Source organism: Macaca fascicularis, chromosome 2, assembly GCF_037993035.2.
Source record: "Macaca fascicularis isolate 582-1 chromosome 2, T2T-MFA8v1.1".
Classification (NCBI taxonomy): Eukaryota; Metazoa; Chordata; class Mammalia; order Primates; family Cercopithecidae; genus Macaca; species Macaca fascicularis.
This window is the reverse complement of record NC_088376.1, coordinates 23502891-23524029: the sequence shown is the minus strand read 5'-3', so window position 1 is coordinate 23524029 and position 21139 is coordinate 23502891. Positions and strand designations below refer to the sequence as shown.

At 40.4% G+C, this 21139-nt stretch overlaps 1 protein-coding gene across 1 annotated transcript in view; it reads left to right on the top strand.

The window, feature by feature from the left end:
* The first annotated feature begins 210 nt into the window (after positions 1-210).
* The window catches only part of RARB (retinoic acid receptor beta), a 771619-nt gene continuing 750690 nt past the window's right edge, over positions 211-21139 (top strand). The window contains exon 1 of the mRNA XM_015445023.3: positions 211-293. The gene's annotated coding sequence lies outside the window, so the exon portion shown is untranslated. The remainder of the gene's footprint in view (positions 294-21139) is intronic.

Sequence of the window (21139 nt, the reverse complement as noted above, 5' to 3'; positions counted from 1 at the left end):
CACAGCGGTGAAGGCGGCAGGGGCAGCAACCAGAGCAGCAGCAGTGGCAGCAGTAACAGCCGGCCGCAGCCTCCTGCTCAGCTCACGCGGAAACCCCACTGGGCCGTCGTGGCTCCGCGCGGTTGCGGGCCAGCGTGGAGAGGCGGGACGTGGCACCCGGGGGCGGGGCCTGGCGCCCGGGGGCGGGGCGCAGCGAGCCGGGCTCCCGCTGTCTCCTCTCAGCGGCGGCGGCAGGGGCTGAGGGCACAGCCAGCGGGCGGCGCGCCGCGGACTCCCAGGCAGCCCGCCGAAAGGTAAAGCCAGGAGAGCGCGCTGGCGGGTCTTGCTGTTGGGTGGCTGCTGTCCAAGCCCCGAGCGTCCCCGGAGCCCCAAGCTGGGTCTGGAAGACCAGGGCATTTGCATGGCATCCAGGGACCGGCTGCCTAGCAGGGATTTTGCGTGTACCGCGGCGGGGCCAGGGGCTGGGGGTGGGGTGTCTGCAGCGGGAGTCCGCGACCGATCCCAGGACATCTGGACTCGAGGACAACTTTGCGCAGCAGTCCTCTTCCAAGTTCCCTTTATTGCTATTGTCTTAGCGCCTGTCTGACAGTCTCCCCGGACTCCAGCTTTGTTCTCATTAGGCCAAACCAGCCGTCCCCAGGGGCGTGAACCCAGGAGTCGCTGGCAAGTTGCACCTGCCAGTCGGATCCTCCCCGGCTCCCTTCCCATCCTTGCCGGGTCCAGCGCTGTCCTGCGCACATTAGGGCTGGACACGGCGAGACCTGGCGCCCTCGGGAGCAGGGGTTCTCGCTCCATTCCCCTGTGGGGGTCTAAGATCGGGGCCGGGGTATCGGACCTCTGGGTCGCGGCATGCTTTGGGGCCGGAGAAAGGGCGAGAAAAAGTTTGAGCATTGGCTGGGCCTAGGGAGCGGGTAGCGCCAGGCTGCACATGGCAGGAGTTGGAGAGAGTACTAGGGGCTTGGCGCTAGGCAGAGGGACCTGGCCAGGGACCGAGCCTTGGAGGCTGAGCCTCCAAGCCTGGATTGTCAGCCGGGAAGGGGTGCTTGCTGTGTGCGCGCTTTGGCAGGAAGGGGCTGTGTGTGATTGTGGAGATGATGGGCGGAAAAACAGAGAAGAGAGAGGTACTAGGGTTCTGTGTAATTGTAGTGTGCCCCAGTGTGCACTTTTCTCCCTCCGGATATTTTGAAGAAGGTGTGCACGCGATGTCTTGTATGTGGACTCCCGGAGGTGGGGGTGGGGGTGGGGACGAGGGATAAGTTTTACCTAGAGCTAGAGCTGGCGTTGAAAGTGAACAGGTGACAGAAGACGTGTGTGTGTGTGTGTGTGTGTGTGTGTGTGTGTGTGCGCGCGCGCGCACCGTGGCCAAGGATGCTCGGGTGCTGGACCGCCCGCTGTGCCTCCACACACCCCCGCCCCGCCCCCTTCCAGCTCTCAGCGCGGGTTGAGTTTCCCTGACACTCCCCGCCCGAGGCAGGCAGGCAGAGGCGAAGTGATGGTCGCAGAGTGAAGCAGACAAAAGGGTGCATTTGAACGACCCTTCCAGGACCAGACGGCTAGAGTGTAGGGTGTGTGTGTGCGCGCGCGTGTGTGTGTGTGTGTGTCTGTCTGTCGGTCTGTCTGTCTGGAGGGGGTCCCTGCTCTGCCAGCTATGGAGGGACCACTGAGAGAAGAGGAAAGAGGTAGGACCGGGAGAAAGACAGGTGAGGCGGAGCAGAGAAGAAGAAACAGAATGGGAGAGAGTCGAGAGCCGAGATGTAAATGCATCTTACCTGATTGGACGCAGATATATAAATTAATTTTAAAAAGAGGTTCTAGAAGTAGGAGAAGAAGAAGAAAAGAGCCCTGAAGCTAAAATTTTAGAGATGGGGGCGCAATAAGTTTGATTATTTAATAAAGGTATGTTATCGAGCCATGGTAAAGTAAGTCTAAAACCCTCTCCGAAGTTTATTGCTGGTTTTAGATAGTCTCTTTTGACACATCTTTACAGCACCTACTCCAGAAGTACCTTTTGACTGTCAGAAAGAAGTAAAAGGCATGTATACACAAATAAAATGCAGCTAAATGAAGTTTAAATGAAGCTTTGAGCCGGATTAAATGGCTTGTGTAACTGCTGAATGTTGCTGAAGTACTGTCAGAGCTATAAAATAGCCAGACAAAAATAAAGGAAAAAATAATTGTAACAAGAAAATGAAGGCTTTACAAGAACTTCAGTAATGAACACATAACAATTGATGGTATGATGCAGTAATTATTTTCGTATTTACGCCATTAACGATTGTAATTTAACGTTAATGTCCTGGTATTTTATTCCTTCTCATTTGCAGACAAAAGCACATCTGAGACGCCATCAGGGAGTAATTTGGTAATATAAAGTCATGAATAGAAAACACTAAACCATGCTCAGAACTCTGACAACATAAAGCGTGAAACAAAATAACCTCATTTGCTGTTTATTATCTGTCTTTATAATTCTGTTTACCATCATTTGCATAAATGAATAGCTAAATTGTATAGTATATTCCTTCTTGGACAAAAAAATACGTGATGCTTATAGATATGGCGGGGCGGGGGGAACTAGTAGGTAATTCTTACCTTAAGCATGAAGAAAAAAAGAAACTCTGTGGGATTAGAAACTGTTGCAAATAATCAGAATGCAAATTTAACCTACTTTAGGCATCCTTATTTTATTTAACTTGGCTAAGGTAGCTTTAACAATATATATGTAATTAGGAGATGCACAGACCCTAAACTTCTTTGCTAGCAAATCATAACAAAACTGAACTGAAGAGCCACACATTATGTCATGAAGCAGTTTTGTTAATCTGAAAAACTATTTTTTTCTATTCAGACTTTCAAAGGGTAAATTTTCTGAAAGAAGGAAGGAGTTTATTGGAAGAAGTTCAAAGCAAAATTATTTCAGCAGAAACTTAAGTTATAAACATCTTAAGACAATTAATCATCAGAGTTCACACATTTTAAAAGTATTGTGCATTGTTTTAACCTTAGGGACATTTGTTAAAACTTCTTTACTCATATGATAAAGGGAAAAAATAATAACTGCATTAAAAAGGCTGTAAAGTAAAATGCCAGCAAAACAGCTGAGCAAAACATGTGGTTAAGAAGGATCAATCAAGCACATCAATGTTTAAAAATATCTATTTATTATTACCAGACTCATAAAATATCACAGTGATTGAATATCCCTTTTCCTTCCCATACAAATCTGCTGATCTCATGTGGAAGAGCACAATGAAATCAGTATTACCTGAGAATAGATTCCATGAGAGAATAAAGACTTTGTATATATTTCAAGTACAGAGAAAAAAAAATTTAAGTGGGAAGTAAGCCCTTCATTACAGTGGAGCCTGGTGATTGTGTAAGATTGGGGTAAGTTCTTAGCAGTTAGTTGGCTACAAACTCATTTGTTTATTCATTTCTGTGCCATGCATTTATTAAGTACCCATTATTAATGACCAACTGTTGTACTAGGTACTGGGGTTTCAAGGATGAGTTAGACTCATCCCCTGTATTTAGAAAAAATTGAATCCCATAAGATATACAATGAATGTCTATTAAAAATAAAGTTCTTAAAATGAGTACACAGTTATGTGGGAAAATAAATGCAATAAAATATGAGAAGTGTCCACCTATCCTAGAACTTGGGAATAAAATAGGCTAGACTCAACTTTCAGCTCTGTTTCTTACTAGTTATGAGAACCTGATCCAGTTATTTAACCTCTCTGAACCTCAGTTTTCTCATCTGATAAATGACAGAAAGAACACTTCCCTAAATCATGGGGTTTTTACAACAATTACATGTCAACATATTTTTAATGTCTTCTATGTTTAAAACCAATGCTGGATCCCATACTTCCCAGCATCCCTTACCTCATTTATTTTCTCCATGTCATTGTCAAACTTCTGGTGAGGCTTGTCTGCACATTTTAATCTCCACATGCTAATCTCCACCTCCTCTCTACCTTACTGTCGGTCCTCCTCCAGTGTGGCTTCTGCCTCCACCGCTTACGAAAACAACTTCTCTTGACATCAGCAGTGACTACTGAGCAGTGATCTGCACTCTTACTCAACTTCTTGGAGCATTGGACAGAGTTGACTTGTCCCTTTTCTGTCATAAGGTATATTCTGTTGGCATCTTTCATTGACTTTGGTGGCTTCCGTGGGACTGTATGTCTTTAGTTCTCCTCTTTAGAGTTGATTATTTCCCAGCTGGCTCCCCTTCCATGATCTCATCTCTAAATAAAGACTGGATCTTTCCAACACTAGGGCTATATTCTAGCCCATCTTTTTATATCGCCTTCCTCTTCCCTCCCCGCCTTCCGCTTTAGGTAATATCTTTCATTCTCATGGTTTTAAGTCTTATCCATACAACAACTCAATTTATGTCTCTAATCCACTCCTGACCTCTGAGCTCCAGCAACATCTATTCAATTGCTCACTTAACATCTCCATTTGGATGTTTCACAAGCATATCCAACATTTTACATCCAAAATTAAAGGTTATATTATCACTACCAATAACCTTCTAAAATTATTCTCTCTTTAGTCTTCCTCATTTGTGGAAATGACAGTACCATACTAATTGTTCAGTCTAGAAACATAGATTTATTCCTTTGCCTCAACTATTTCTTTATTTGTCATGTACATTGTGTCCAAGGTAGGCATGTGCCTGATACCCATAGGTAGGCCTGCCAGCATTGGTGGATTATAGTCTGCAGTTGTTCTGATTGGCCAGTGCTCTGGCCATACCAGTTGGTAAGTATTTTGGACTATTACCCCTGCTCATATCTCACCTTTGTTCACCTCCATCATAACCCCTAGTGTCCAGGCCAATATCACCTTTCACCTATTATTTTTGTCCTGACATGATAGATGTGTGTGACTAGTATCACTATTTAAAGATAAACTGATTTGCTATATTTTGCAGATTATATAAGTTTCACACAATCTAATATTAGGAACTTGAACAGCAATTAAGAAAGAGCTTATACCTTTCATGGTAACTCACCAATTTAATACTAAGAGGTTGGATATGTTCCAAGGTAGAAGTCCTTTGTGAGCTGAGAAATATGCTTAGTGGATCCCACGCTAAAGCGACAGATTATGGAATTTCACTTTTGCCAAATTTGGAACACAGTACTATGCTTGATTGTTAATTTTAGGAAAATGAAGTCAGATTAAATTCTACCACTAAAAAAAAGTAAATTTAAGTAATCATAATCTTGAATAGCCTGCTTTTTCTCTTGGCCAGCAGAATACATATCATAATAAACTTAGAAATATATTTAAAAGACTGAGAATCAAGCATGTTCAATGTTGTATACAGATTTTTTTTTGACAAAAATTAAAAATGAAAGCAAAATATTTGAGTGAGAAGTATCATTAATGTCAACCCCAGGACTGTTGTAGCAGGCTTCCCCTCTTTCACTAGGAAGCCACTGTTGTGAGCATAACTGGCATCCTTGAGTTCACTTCACTTTGTATGTGGTACATCTGAGAGGTAAAGGTAAAAGGTTTTACCTCCCTCAAAAGAACAGTGATGACCTCAATGTAATCATGTAAACAAGAGTCCAGTGATCATTCAGTGGTATCATTGGACTCGAAGGTCAAGAAAAATCTAAGTTTCAATTTTCTAGGGATAGAAGCAGTTTTACTCACAAAAGAGTCACAGGACTGCAAGAAGAATTTGTTCAATTGTAAGCCCACTTTATATTCTCTGTTAGTCTTTTTGTGCTGATCCTGGCTTTTGCCTTTGCATTGCTCTGGGCTGTAGAACCAGTCTCATAGTAACTTTCCCTTTTCTTTTTATTTCTTCCTTTCCTTTTTCCCTTTTTCCTACTTTTTAGTTTTTTCATCTTCTTCAATTCTTCCTTCTTTCTTCACTTTCTGCTGTGCCTTTCCACTCTCTCTTCCCTTCTTCTGTCCCTTATCCTTTTAAATTGTCTTTCTTCATCCTCTTACATAAGCAAAAACAAACAAAATAAAAATATCTGTGTGAGTTTTGCCCTGGCTATTTCCACCATTATAGGATTTCATCTACTGCATTGCCCTTGCATTTTGTACTTGATGGTCTTTGCATTTATCATGTCAAACTTATATCAAGAAGCTTAAAACTCTTGCCTCAGTTTCACCTATGCCAATAAGTAAACATTGAAAAGATGGAAGAAAGGGAATTGATAAAATGTGTCTGTGGATCCATGCTACCATGCTCTAGAATGTCCCTTTTCCAATACTGTAGTTTTTACAAGCAGGTGGCAGAAAGGTAGCAAGCCAAGTAAATAACTTCCTGAATTCAGGTACCATTTTGGAAGATTCATACCCATCTTCACAGGGATGGTGAAAATTAGAATAATGGTTTTTAAATGATGATTACTAATATTGATTGAGTGCTCTCTATGTGCCAGACTCTGTACTAAAAGCTTGGCACATATTATTGCATTTATTCTTCACGCCCAGTAGGCTCATATTATAGGTAAAGAAACAGCCTTAACAAGGTTAAACAACTGGAACAAAGGTTGCAGAACCAAAAGCATGGGAGTGGCAATTCAGATCCTCTTAACTGCTGTTCTTTATTCTGTAGTAGAGCACCTCCCCAGGAAAAACCAGGTTCTATATCTATGAATATATTCGTAATGATAGAGCACTGTCGAGATGCCCAGAAGCCACATTATCTACATTAATATGGACACACCTCAAAGAAACAATGGGTGGTGAAAGTTGTATTCATTGGCCCTGGGGGCCCAAGACATATAGGTCAGTTGAGTCCATCTTAAGGTTAGATCCTTCACAAGAAAGCATGATAGAAGCAATTCACCATAGATTGTCTCTTCAATGTGGTTACCGGGGAAGCCTGAAAACAAGTGGGATTTTCAGTCTAGGATGACCTAAACATCATGGGCTTTGGAAGAGACTTGAGTGACTCTCTGCAAGTGCTCTGTGTTCTCTTTCAGGACAATGCCCGTTCACATTTTTAGGTAAACATGGTATAGTTTGTCTTTTGAGACAGTGAATGTAGATAATGCTAGATCTGAGGAGAAGAGAAATAAGACAGCATTGTGTAAAGGAAGTGAACCTTGACCTCCAAGGAAGGAGCAAAGCAAAATCTCCTCTTTTGTGAATGGAGGCAATTGGAATTAGGTCTCTAATTCTTTGCAGCAGCAATGCCCCAGGATCTTATACGTGGCAAGAGACTGGATATAAGAGAGGACAGCTGGCAATCAGTAATGTGTCTTTTAAGGTTTCAAATATGACTGCTGTTTTCTAGCAAAGTTTATTCAAGAACCTAGTTTGAATTACATGAAAACACTGGCAGTCAAAAAAACATGAGAATATTCCAACAACTTCATGACTGGAGATCCTGTTTCTACTGTTGCCTCACATAATAGCTACGTTGGCCTTAATAAAATGTTAATCAGAATATGACATTTATTGTGTCAGCATCCTCCAAATGGCTTCCCATCTCACTCTTACCAGAAGCCCAAGACCTTACAGTGTCCTACCAAGCTCTTTATGATCTGTCCCCTGTTATCTCTCTGACCACATCCTTGGCCTCCTTTGTTGAATGAATGAATAAATGAATGAGTAAATGATTCTTGAGCGAGACAGGGAATATCCAGGGTGCTCAATAGTGTTTATTGAATCAATGCAGGAGAGGATTTACCGTTTTATTGAAGATACTTTGGAGAAATTGGTGTTAGGAAAAAGAAGCACAGAAACAATTTAGAGAATGTGAATAACAGTAGTATATCAGAACTTCTGGATGCTGACGTAGTTTTTTTTTTATCATTTATGTATGTATTTATTTCGTAAGTATTTATTGAGATCTGCCAATCTAAAGGTTGGATGATCATCAATAAATGGGAAGATAAATTCACCAGCCCCTTGGGGCTGACGTTCTATTGGGAGACAAATATCACAATAAATTAGACAAATAAAACGATCATTTCAGATAGCAATATATCCGATGAAGAAAACCTTATATAGTTTACCTCTTTGACCTTATCCATTGGCCTCCTTCGTTGAATGAATGAATGAATGAATGAATGAATGAATGAATGACTTGAGTTAGCCAGGTAATATCCAAGGTGGAGAATACTTTACTTGCAGATCCCACATATTCCTGGTAATAACCATGAATAGTGTGGTCATCTGCAAATGGTAGAGATCACAGAGATGAGTAAAGTTTAAACAGTCTTGTGTTGAGTGAATATATAGTCTTGTCTTCCTTAAGATTTTTCCACTAGTGAAATAAGGCTTATTACTAAAATATTGTTTGAAAAACAGTTTGACAAAAGAAGATCCCAAATTGATGGCTTCTGTAAATGTGTTCTGCGTTTAATTTTAGAACTGTATTAAATGTTCCAGTGTTACAATGACAATTGTAGTTTTCTTTTGATAATTTAATAAAGAAGTAAAACTTAGAGTAGATAGCTTTTTTCTTGCCTCACATGTGAATATATTCAATATTACAATAAAAAGAGATAGTGCTGAAACATTTAAATTGAAGAGGTTCAGATTCTATGTGATTTTCATCGTACTCAGTTTATTTTCTCAGTACTGATTTTGGCCCTCTTATTTTCCGGTTGTGTTAATTTTGTTATGGCACAGATCGAAAACTAGTGCAGGCTCTAAATCACCAGAATTGGCTTGGAAACATAAATGATTAATGACAAAGTCACACCAAAAAGGAAACAATGATTGCTGTGAATGAAGCATTCTGAGTTTTTTCTGATATTACTCATTAGGGTCACCAGTGACCATGAAGCCTGTATTAGTTTTCTATCACTGCCTTAACACATTAACACAAAATTAGTGGCTGAAAACATCACACATTTACTATATTACCGTTTCCATAAGTCAGAAGTCCAGGCAGGCTTACCAGGCCAAAAATCAAGGCATCAGCTACCTTGAACTTTTATCTAGAGTTTTAAGAGAAGATTTTTCCTTCAGATTTGTTCAAGTTGTTGGCAGAATTCAGTTCCATGTGGTTCTAAGACTGAACTCCCTATTTCCTTGCTGGCTGTCAACTGGGGATCATTCTCAAAAAAGAGTCATTCTTTGGCTCTATCCTTCTTCAAAGTCAGCAACAGTGAGTCCTTGTACTTCCAATTTCTCTGACTTCCACTTTTCCTACATCTCTTCTACTTGCAGCCAGAGAAAGTTCTCAGCTTTTTAAAGGCTTGTGTGATTAGATAATCCAGGATAATCTCTCCTTTTTTTAAGATCAATTGATGAGTCACTTTAATTACATCTGCAAAATTTCTTTTGCCATGAAAGGTAACATACTCACAGGAGCAATGGCAGAGTGACAGACAGCATGGCCAGAATTTTGCTTACCAGGGCCCATGAAGTCTACCTCTGATGATACGGTTGTCAACTGAGAAAGACCAGATAACCTAAAAACTATCAGACACTATAGCTTGACAAGTATATTGGAAAGCTATAAGTTTTTGGCAAAGGAAAAAGCAGTGATCTTCTAGTACATCCTGTAATAAAGCCACTGCAGGGTAAAGATAGCCATGGTATTAAACAAAACAGAAATAGTTTATTTAATTTTATGAGATGTGGCCTCCAAAAAGTAAGCTTAAATAAACAAAGAATACTTCATGTACTGGGATGGAACATTCAAATGCCTTCAGGAGTCAGGAGTCAAGAAGGGAGGCAGCAATAATATATGACAATAACAATATGGATTAAGAACATGAAAGAGGGCAGTCCTAACTCAGCTCCAGGAACTTGCTTTACTTTGGAGCAATTTCAGCCTAGTAATGATAAATGTCTGACTTTATATGAGGATTTAGAAATCTGAATTTTTATGTAACTCTGGAAATCTGTGTAAAATCTCCAGGTTTTTTTTTTTTTTAATGCCAACTAAATCAAAACTAAAAACAAAAGAAGCACCAAAACCTAATATATTATGGGATGAAATTTGGCTTGTGGGCTGCTGGTTAGCAATTTATGGTTTTAGTCAGATGGACCAAAGTACATATTTGAGTAAAAAAGTATTTAATATAATAGAAAATACTCAATTTAGGAATTGGCATTGACAAAGATACTAATTTACTCCAGTATAGCAAGGCTAGGAGGTTTGTGGCTTCAGCTTTCAGAAGTAAAAGTGCATGCAACTTTAGTGGTCTACTTTTGTTAATCCATAGTAAAAAATATAAGCAAAAAATAAAGAAGATACTGCTGTAATGCTGTTCTTGAGTGTTTAACCTTATTTGAGTGTCTAGAATACCACTTTTTCTTGATTTATACTTTTTAGGTTTAGGTTTCCACAAGTAAAAGGGATAAGGATAAATCATGATGAATTATCCACTGAATTTGAAAACAATGGGAAGGAGGCCAGGCATGGTGGCTCATGCCTATGATCCCGGCACTTTGGGAGACCGAGGTGAGGGGACTGCTTGAACCTAGGAGTTCGAGACCAGCCTGGGCAATATGGAGAAACCCTGTCTCTGAAAACAAAAAACAAAAAACACAGAAGTTAGCTGGGTATGGTGGTGCACATCTGTGGTCCCACCTACTCGGGAGGCTGAGGTGGGAGGATCTCTTGAGCCCAGGGCCAGAGGTTGCAGTGAGCTGAGATTGTGCCACTGCACGCCAGCCTGGGCTACAGAGCAAGACGCTGTCTCAAAAAAAAAAAAAAAAAAAAAAAAAAAAAAAAAAAACACACACACACACACACAAAACCAAAAAAACTGGGGGTGTGGGGGTGGGGAGAAACAGTTTGGATAATTGAAGCACAAATCCAGATTGTCACAAAATTACACTTGTGTTTAGAACTAGAGAGAGAATATCCTTTTAAAATGCATACTAATTTAAAAATCATTTTTAAAGAATGAATCGAAGTGCATGAAGAGGCTCAAATATTTATCCTACAGATCGAGTTTGAGGTTCATAAGGTTTTAGAAAATATCTCCAACTGAGTGGGAGCCCGGGATTGGATGGTATCATGGCTGAGAGCACAGCTCTATGACTCAAACTAATGAGAGTTTGAGTTAGGACTCTACCACTTGCCAGATAAATGACCTCTAGCAAGATTATTTCACTTTTCTGAGTCTAGGTTTTCTCACCTGCAGAATAAGATAATTAGCACCTAATTCAGAGGCTGTTGTGAAGATTAAATGGATACTTTTAAAGCACTTAAGTATTACTGCTATGGTTCTTGTAACATGATTCTATATCTGGACACCTGGCATCTTATCAACGACCATCAATTCTTATGCTGTGGATTTAAAAATAAGAGACTTGTAACTCCCTAGATGGGACCAATATTTATCTGTTATTTATTAAATGGAGCTGTGAAGGTGTAGATGTACAGGATAGCTAGAATTTGAATCAGTTGATCCTTCATTGCTTCTCTGGCTGTTGCCACCTTAGTTGAGGTAGATGGAGGGTTTTCTCAGAAATGCCCAGCAAGGAATGAAGGTTGCTGTGGGTTCATAGCAACAGTTTTGGACTTGATGCCTAAGGACCTGATGCACGTATTGCTTTCACAACATTCCAGCTAAACCATGAATATGGAAAATATACATAAGTTATCTGAGCTTTAGATTTCTTTTGTATGACATATAAAACCAAGTTGCCTAACTCACAGGCTTGAAAGGGTTGCCTGAAACAATGTATGTAAAGGTCTTTTATAGCGTTGGAATATAAATGGTTAGTATTTGCTGTTGCCCCTACAGGACCATTTTCTTTAGTCAGGCATGAGTAAGATTAAAAAAAAAAATGCAAAGATGACTTGGAGCACAAATGTAAAGATAGCATTGAGCACAACCACTTCCAAATCACTTAATAAATGTTTACCGGACATCTATCCTTTTCCAGATATGCTCGGTGTAGGGGCTAAAATCAAAAGATACACACACACTTAGCACCTAGCTTCTTGAAAGTTATGTTCTAGCTAGGAAGACAAATGCCAGAATGCACTATGATTCACGCGATGTGGGGTTTTGCACAGTATTTTGGAGAGCAATGGGGCAGTAGTGTGGAGAGAGTACAGAAAGACATCCTAATTGAAATATCATTAAAATATTTTTTAGCTGGAAATAAGTGTCCAGGACATGCTGTAAAACACAAAAACCATTAATCAAAACCAAATGTGTCCCCATTTGCTTTCTTGAACTTTATTGCATTCTCAATTCAACAATTCCATGGACGCTTTCCCATTTTTCCCACCTAAGGTGTTATCTCTAAAAATATTACATAAGATTTCAAAACCTAACTAGGAGAAAGGAGTTTACCTGCTGTAGCTCCAGAAATAGTATCAACGTAGATCGTACCTACACAAACCCTGCTCTTCACTCACAGCCCACGACCATGTGTTTGTAATTGGTCAGAACTGCTGCTTAGATGTAACCATTACTCAAACCACTGTAGTGGATCAGGAAGTCCTTGTTTAATTTAGGATATTACAGACAGTGTGTTGCAGTTTTGAAATCCCATATATAGAAAGGTCATGCTGAGAATTCTGTTTCAAGGGAAGAAAATGAAACCAAGTTTATAGTAACTCCTGTATCAAAATTGAACACTATTCTGTCCATTTGATATTTTAGATTAGTAAAAAACAACTAGACCAACAGAGGGCAAGTTCATTACATAATTCTAATCCTAATAGTCTTTTAAAAATGTCTCTAATGTAATAACAAATGACAACTAATAAAACTGGTTTACTACTAATGAAATAATTAGCAAACATATTTCATAATTATAAGCAGCAGTTGTATATCTATGAAGAATAATGGATGTGCAAGGTTTAAAAATAGTGTATACACACTACACACATTTTAGAAATTATTTTACATTTATTAATGCTTCTATTTGTGAATTTTATATCCTTCATATTAAATATAATTACATAGAATAAAATTAAGTATGAAAGAACCTATTGAGAAATGCTCTCTTTTTAGTTTTCATAATTAGAAGACAGAAAATATATTCCTGGACCCCTTTTTTTTAATTGATGCAGTCTATTTACATGCTCCAAAGACCTAATGATGCATTAAGAATTCTCCATTTTTGTTGGTTCGATTTTCTATTGAGCAACATTCCTGAGAGTAATAGAACGAAGTAGGGAGAGAAGAGACTGAGAACTGCCCAAGACTGGCTACAGTTATGGAAATAAGCAAATGATAGAACATAATTCAGATTATTTTCATTTTTTGTTTTTTATCAGAGAGTCATTGTCTTTAGATATAAAACATATAAACTATTCCATTATAAATTCAAAGCTATAGTTAGGTCAGCACATTAAAAACTACTTCAAAATGGAATTATTTTATCGCTTTGATTTCTTTATTTCCTTTATAGAAAAATAAATGCCAATTGGGCTGAAAATTATAGAGGATTATCTTCTCTCCTCATAAAGGTTAGTAATATGAATATGATTTTGTGAGGAATTTGATTTGGGGGTTGAGGGAGTGATCTTATTAGCACGAGACTCCCTTGGCCAATAATCTCATAACTATGGGATATATATTAAATCCTTTTCTATTTATATTCTTTGGCAGGCCGTTATTCATTGTTATTGTGGAGATTTTGTTAAGTAATAGTTCTCTTGAGAAATCATGGGTACTTTTTCGAGGTCGCAATTTCCTATGAGCTTAAAGAGTGGGCCATATATCCTCTCTTCAGTTCGGAGCCCACTCTATACCCATTTTCTTTAACACATACTTTATTTGTAAGGTTTCTGACACTGCTTTCTTCCGAGAACTTAAGAGTGATATATCACTCTTTATTTTGTGAAGTAAAATTGATTAGAGGAAACAATAAACATAATTCTTTAACCATGAAACCCAATATATTTTGAATACTTGGCTGGGCCGCATAACGATAGTCACATGTTCATTCTCTGGAGACGGCCGGGTTGAGCCCGTGGCTCCTAGTGAACAGTCCTCACAGTATTTCTTCTCAGAGTGGAAGGGATCTCACTTTTGGCCTTTATTATTATTATTTCCTTTGCTCTGACATGACAGAAATCCATCGCTTTCTTGATACTGATACCTGTTCACTGTTGTCAGATCATTACCAGGAAGGGAAAACCAGCTAACACAGTATTTTTTTTTTTAACATTCACCTAGAGGTTTTAATGATAACCATGCTTTAAAAATTGGATTAATTGAGCAATGCTGCTAAGCAGATAATTCCATATTAGGTTTCACTGACTGTCAAGGGGCCATGTGACAGCAGCTTCCAATTCAAAATCTGTGGTGCTTCAGACCATCTCTTCCAGACAGGAGCCAACTTAAATGGATGAAGAGACCCCTTAGGGAAGTAGATAAAACATTAATTTTAAAAGACAGGGAGACTTAATTTCAGATCTTATCTTTAATACTTACTAGCTGTGGGACCTCAGAAAAGTTACTTCATTGCCCTGAATTTACATTTTCTCAACTGTAAAAGAGATGTAACAACACCCGCCTGTGAGAATTAGTTGACTTTACATAGACAAAGTACCTGGCACATTGCGGGTCCATTTTAAAGTGAGTTCCATACACTCATCGCCCTCATATAGATTTGAATCAAATATGTATCTTCTGCCAGCCCACACACCATCAAACTACTATATCAGATTAGCAAGAAAATTAGATGAGCCTTTTGCTACTCTAACTATGGTCCCCGATGAGCAGCATCAGCATCATTTGGGAGCCCATCAGGAATGCAGAATCTAGGGCTCAACCACAGACCTGCTGAACTGAAATCTACAATTTAACAAGATACCCAGATGATTTGTGTGCACAGCCAAGTTTGAGAAGCACTGAGATAGACCGTGACATTTCTCCTATGACAAAGTCGATCAGCTGTGTTGTTGGTTGTCCATTCCTTTTCACCATTCTCCTGTTGTTTTGGTGATTTGAGGGGATGCTCATGTGTGCACACACATACACACACACACACAGATACCCATATTCTCTCAGCACTTGCACCTTGGTCAATGCATGCTCACTTGCACACACATCAATGGAACATCCCTCAGCCTAGGGCTTGGCACAAGTAGATCCTCAATAAATGTTTATTGAGTGAAATAAAACAGCCAACAGTCAGACAAGCAGACTCTCCCATCTGTTCTGCAGATGCACAGCAGCCCTAGAAGGGCCTGGAGAGAGATGGATGTACTTGAGGTCTTTGCCAGGAGGCATTACCCTTGCCCAATGGGGAGGAGGGGTTTGCTCTCTGCTATTCTTGCCAGGAGATCTGCTGAGGTTCTGAAAGCTGTCACATGTGTGCAGCCAGAACAAAGGCCTGGGAGCACTTTTTTTTCTTTCTCTTCCCTGTCTGGCAAGACTGGTGCCACAGTGCTTTGGAAACCGTTTTTCATGCTCATAAGGGGCAAAGAGTAGGTATAATGGGACTGCACCAGGATTATAATTTTCCCACATCTGCAACTAACCTGTTAATGTCTCAAAATCTCTATCGATTTCGAATTTCCAAGTTGTTGGTTCCCAGGCTGGCATAGGATGTGACTGCAGTGGGAAAAAACTGGGGAGCAGATATTACCCAGAGCAAGATGAAACTGCTGGAGAGAACTTGCTGCCTTGAAGACTGTGAGAAACAAAACTGCAGGCCCTTGATGATTTGGGAAATGAATTGTACTGCGTGACCTTGGGCAAATCAAATATGGCACTTCTTCAATCTATAACATTGTGATAAATGTATCTAAATGGAATTTTATCAACTTATACCCAGAGTATATTTCAGTGAAGTTCATACCAATATTCTCTGGACCCCTGCGATCTGGAACCTGCTTCCCCAGGGAGTTAGCACTCTTACCCTCCTCTTTGTCCCTGCTCCACAGGTCTGTCTGGGCAAAATCGTCAAGTCAGGTGACTTCTTTTTGGAGCCATCCCACCTTACTTTCCAACTCTGCTTTGGTCTTGGAAATATGGTGAAATCACAATGACCAACGTCTTCCTCTTCAGCAAACTCCTCTGTCCTTGCTGCAAAACATTTCTTCTTATTCAACAACCAAAACTGTCATTTACCCACCATGGCCAATCCCACACAGGAGTTAGGAAAACAATCAGATTAGCATCCATATAAGAATAAAATCTCCCCTAATCTACTAAGGATATTTTTCTCTTCTAACCTAGGTGGAATCATTATTCATGAGAATTTACAACAGGAGTGACATATTTAAAATGGCATAAAGCAGATTTTTAAAGGGGACATTGATCAATGGTTTGGCTAATACTAGCTATGATATCAGATAAATACCCAATTTCAGTGGCTTAATAAAATTAAATTTGATGTAATATGTAGAAAACAGTGCAATAATGGTATACCTGGACTAGGAAGGAGCAGTAGGTAAGAAGGATTATTCCACTAAGTCATTCAGGGACCCAGGATAACAAAGGCTCAGCTGTCTTCCATGTGTGGTTTTCTAGGTTGCTCTGGGTATTGACATTCAATTGGCTTATGGGGCAAGAGAGAGAGAATCATGCATGGGAGATTTTGATGGGGCATGATTTCTCATATCCCATTGTGTAAATCTGAATCCTATGGCCATGTTTAACTGTAAAAGAGGCTGAGAAATGTAGCCTATCTAAGTGCCAGAGTTGATGATCATTTATCAGTCATTGCTGCACTCATGTACAAGTGGGAACAGCCCTGTTTCTTTTTTCTGTTTCTCCTGCAGCTCCTTGGAAAGGTTTGACATTCCCTCCCTGACTTGAGAGTCAGTTCTCTGCAGCAGATAGCCCCCTTCCACCCACCTGAAGAACAAGAATAGAATCTTGGCATGCCACATTTTAACAGTTGCCAGCAATTAATCCAGAGTCGATTTCCTGTGTCTCACAAGGTTGTTGTGAGAATTAATGAATTATTTGGGGTGATTATCATCGCTTTGATCATTGTCTTTGTCCTGTGCTTTTACAGTTTACACTGTGCAGGCACAGACTTACACAATACCTCTGCGAGAGGCAGAGTGCTTATTATTATTCCACTTACCACAGGAGGAGCTGAGATGCATGCAGGTTAAAAGACATCCTCCAGTGCAACAGGGTCACTCCTGTATGCAACACTGTTATTACAATATTTTTTAAGGTAGAACATTCTGGAAAGAAAAGGTAAGACAAAATTGGTGGTTTGACATCTTTTTCATTACTGTGTTGGCTCTGCAATCTACCTGCTGGGTGATCTTGGGCAAGTTAATTAGCTACTCTGTGTCTCCAATTCCCTAATGTGTAAAATGGGACTAATCATAGTAGCTACCTCCTGGGTTATTGTGTGTATTAAATAAGATAAGGAATGTTAAGTATTTAAGACAACATCTGGCACTTAACATATGCTTCATAAATATTAGTTATTAGCATTCTTTAAAAAAAATCCAGGAGAACTGGTATCCAGTTCAAGAACTTCAAATAAGAAAATAACAGAATATGTGGCCTTATGTTATTGGCAACAGTGAAGTAGAGGCAGAAAATGTGACATCAGCATTATCTATTTGCAGAAGGGAATATGCTGTTCCTTAGTAAGCTAACCTTGCAGGAATGAAACCTTCCTATGAGGTATGGCCAACAAATTGCAGGAACTGTTGTGGAGGGCAGGGATTCCGAAGTACGTCTGCCTAGTACACAGGCTGCTGGCACTGGCTGTGTCCAGATGTCCTTAGTCTGAGAGTGGTAGCTTCCCCTGAGTGGCTGCTTCCCTGAGGAGAACAGAAGACCTTATGTTCCTTGAGCCAGGGCAAATGCTCCTTCATGGTCAGTGAGAGCACTTTCTGTTCTTGGTGTTGAGGGTAACTTGCTTTATTAACAATGAATCTGTATACCTGTGTGGCAATGAACTTCCACCTATTCTATGGCCAAAATTGGAAAAAAATAAAAAAGAAAGAGAAGAGCATGAAATTCAGATTTGCTCAATGAGAAGATTAAGCAGTTGTATTTATACACAGGATGCGGATTCAGCAAATTCGTCAGTGTCCTTCTGTATCAATACTTCTCAAAGGTTACTGTGCAAGCAAATCACCAAGAGATCTTGGTAAAATAGAGATCCTGACTCAGCAGGTCTGGGGTGGTGCCTGAGCTTCTGCTTCTACACACACTTTCCTGTGTTTTGGATGCTGCTGATCTGGGGCCACACTGAATCAGGTAGTCTGAGGGTGTGACCCAGCCATCTGTGCTTTATAAGCCCTGCAAGTGTCTTTTGACATAGCTAAAGTCTGAGACCCATTGTTCAAGAGCAGCTGTCCCTGGCTTTGAAAGGTGTGGTGATAATGTAACCAATCACACAGAATGACTCTAGGCCCCTAAAGAATGCCTCCTGGTCTTTCTTCTGCTCAGTTCCTTGGACTGGTATATCCTGGAGTGGAAGACTGGATGTGGAGGAAGATTGTTCTTCAAAGTCTTAGTTTTCCATATGAATTCTTCCACCCTTGTTCTACTTTCCTTATGTGAAAACCACATAGAACCAGATGACTCCAAAGTAAACTGTAAACAGTGGAAATTGTTTCAGGATACAATAATCCCTAAGTGGCTCTTCAGTCTCAAGTCTTCCATTTGAGAACTTCCTTTGGTTGTTGAATTGGGATAAAATAGGGTGACCAACTATCTGGATGTGTCTGAGGCCAAGAGGTTTCTCACACTGCATGGGACTTGTGGTGCTTACAACAGGCCCTAGGTGGTTGGTCACCCTAATTGTAGGCCATTGCTGCTCCAGCTTTAAAACGTGAATAATTTGGAAATCTTGTTAAAATACAAGCTGATTCAGTACTTCTAGGTTGGAGCTGGAGAGCCTGCATTTTCAGACATTTTCAACAAATACCCAAGTGATGTTGCGCTTCTTGGCTGTGGACCATACTTTGAGTAGCAAGGCGGTAGAGCTGGCCTATGTGCAGAAAGACCAAGGATGCCCCTTAGCCACTTAAACTGCAAGTAGACTACTCAGCCCTGACAAATTTAGAGAGCACTTGAGGGTCACATTTAATGCTTCAGGATTATGGGTTTTGCCTTCATACATAAAGTATCAATACATCTCCACTCCTCTGAGCTGAAAGACTTTTTGAATTTTATTAAATTTTTTTGAGATGGTCTGAGCTCCGTGGCCCAGGCTGGAGTGCAGTGGCACAATCTTGGCTCATTGCAACCTCTGCCTCCTGGACTCAAAGGATCCTCCCATCTCAACCTCCAGAGTAGCTGGGACCACAGGCATGCGCCACCATGCCCAGCTGATGTTTGTCTTTTTGGTAGAGGCAGGGTTTTTGCCATGTTGCCCAGACTGGTCTTGAACTCCTGGGCTCAAGTGATCTGCATGCCTCAGCCTCCCAAAGTGCTGGAATTATGGGTGTGAACCATGGCACCGGCTCTGTAAGGTTTTAAACACCTCAAATCCAAGTACTGTCTCTCTTTCTTTTTAACTGTTTTTTTTTAAATACAAAGATAGGTGACTGCTGTTGAGTCATGTCTAGAGCGTTCTTAAGCCGATTGACTTCTCAGTTCCTGCCTAAGTACTACTTAATGCTTTTCCTTGTTTGGGATGAGCATCTGCGAACAACCTGGGAAGTATTTATCATTTTTGGCCTTTTCTCTGCCTCACGAAGGGTACATCTGTCCTTCAGTGTACAGCTGTGGCTGACCACAAGGTCTTTTAATGTTTGCAATGCTTCTGCTTTTCAGCATAATGAGTTTTGCTTTATCCACAGCCCCTTTTAGTAATTGCAACATAGCAGCATATTCTGTATCCCATCTGTTTCCATGATTGATTGTTTTTTACTGCACGATGTCCTAGAGGGTTATTTACAGGAAAATTCAGGCCTTAGTGTGACCTTTCAGACTATCATAAACTGTGTTTATATCCAGGTATGACTGTCTATGCCTTATGGCCACCCAAAGAAGAAATAATTTATTTGATGTTGATTATGGATTTCTCCTTACTACTCACTTTGGACAGGCTTGCACTAAATTTCATTGTCTTGCAACATCTACCTGTCTGCTTACGCTTCCTTACCCAGCCATTCTGGCTATAGTAGTCCACTGTTATCTGCAGGGGATACTTTCCAAGGCCCCCAGGGGATGCCTGGAATGGAGAATAGTCCCAAACTCTCTCTATATAATGTTTTTTCCTATACATTCATGATAAAGTTTATGATGTTTAATTTATAAGTTAAACACAGTAAGAGATTAATAAAAATAAGCAATTATAACAATATACTGCAAAAAAAAAAGTAAATGTAGTTTCTCTCAAAATATGGTATTGTACTATACTTACCTGTTTTCAGACCATGGTTGCCCCGCAGGGAGGGAAACTGCGGATAAGCGGGGAGCTACTGTATATGCCGCATGTGTTCATGGAGAAAGTGAGAATGGTTGTGCCTGTGGCAGAGCTTAGTAATGGCTCTCAAGAAGCTGCTGGTTCCAGTTATTCTTGCCACTTATGTTCTATAAAGTCACCAAGATTGCTGCCTTAGCAAATACCGGGTTAGGTTCCTGTGAGCCTCTGGTTACAACAGTTCCATCAATTGAGCAATATTTAGCATTGTTTTATGTGTGTTTCTGTTTAAAGACACCTTATTTAGTACACATTGATTAACATGGAGCTCACAGCCAATAGGACTGTAAGTCACACCTGAAAGAAGCTTCTCAAATACATGTATTTTCTCCATAAAGCACATTGCAGCATTCTTGAGCTTAGAAACACTAAACAACACTTCAGCATATGCTTGCAGGCCATTTTGAGCAGTGAAGTCATCAACACATACCACAAAATGTAGGAAAATTGTGGCACTAAGAAGACGAGTGAAAAACCCTGCACTTGTTTACAGCATGTGAGCTGAAACAGAAAGGCAGAGTGTTACCTTGTCTGGCCTCAGCTGACCTGCACATTGGGCCACTCAAACATTTAATGGCTTTGCTCCTGCCCTAGAATGACTATAAAGTGCCTTAAGTATTTATTTATTTTTTTTTTTGAGACGGAGTCTCGCTCTGTCGCCCAGGCTGGAGTGCAGTGGCCGGATCTCAGCTCACTGCAAGCTCCTCCTCCCGGGTTCACGCCATTCTCCTGCCTCAGCCTCCCAAGTAGCTGGGACTACAGGCGCCCGCCATGTCGCCCGGCTAGTTTTTTGTATTTTTTAGTAGAGACGGGGTTTCACCATGTTAGCCAGGATGGTCTCGATCTCCTGACCTCG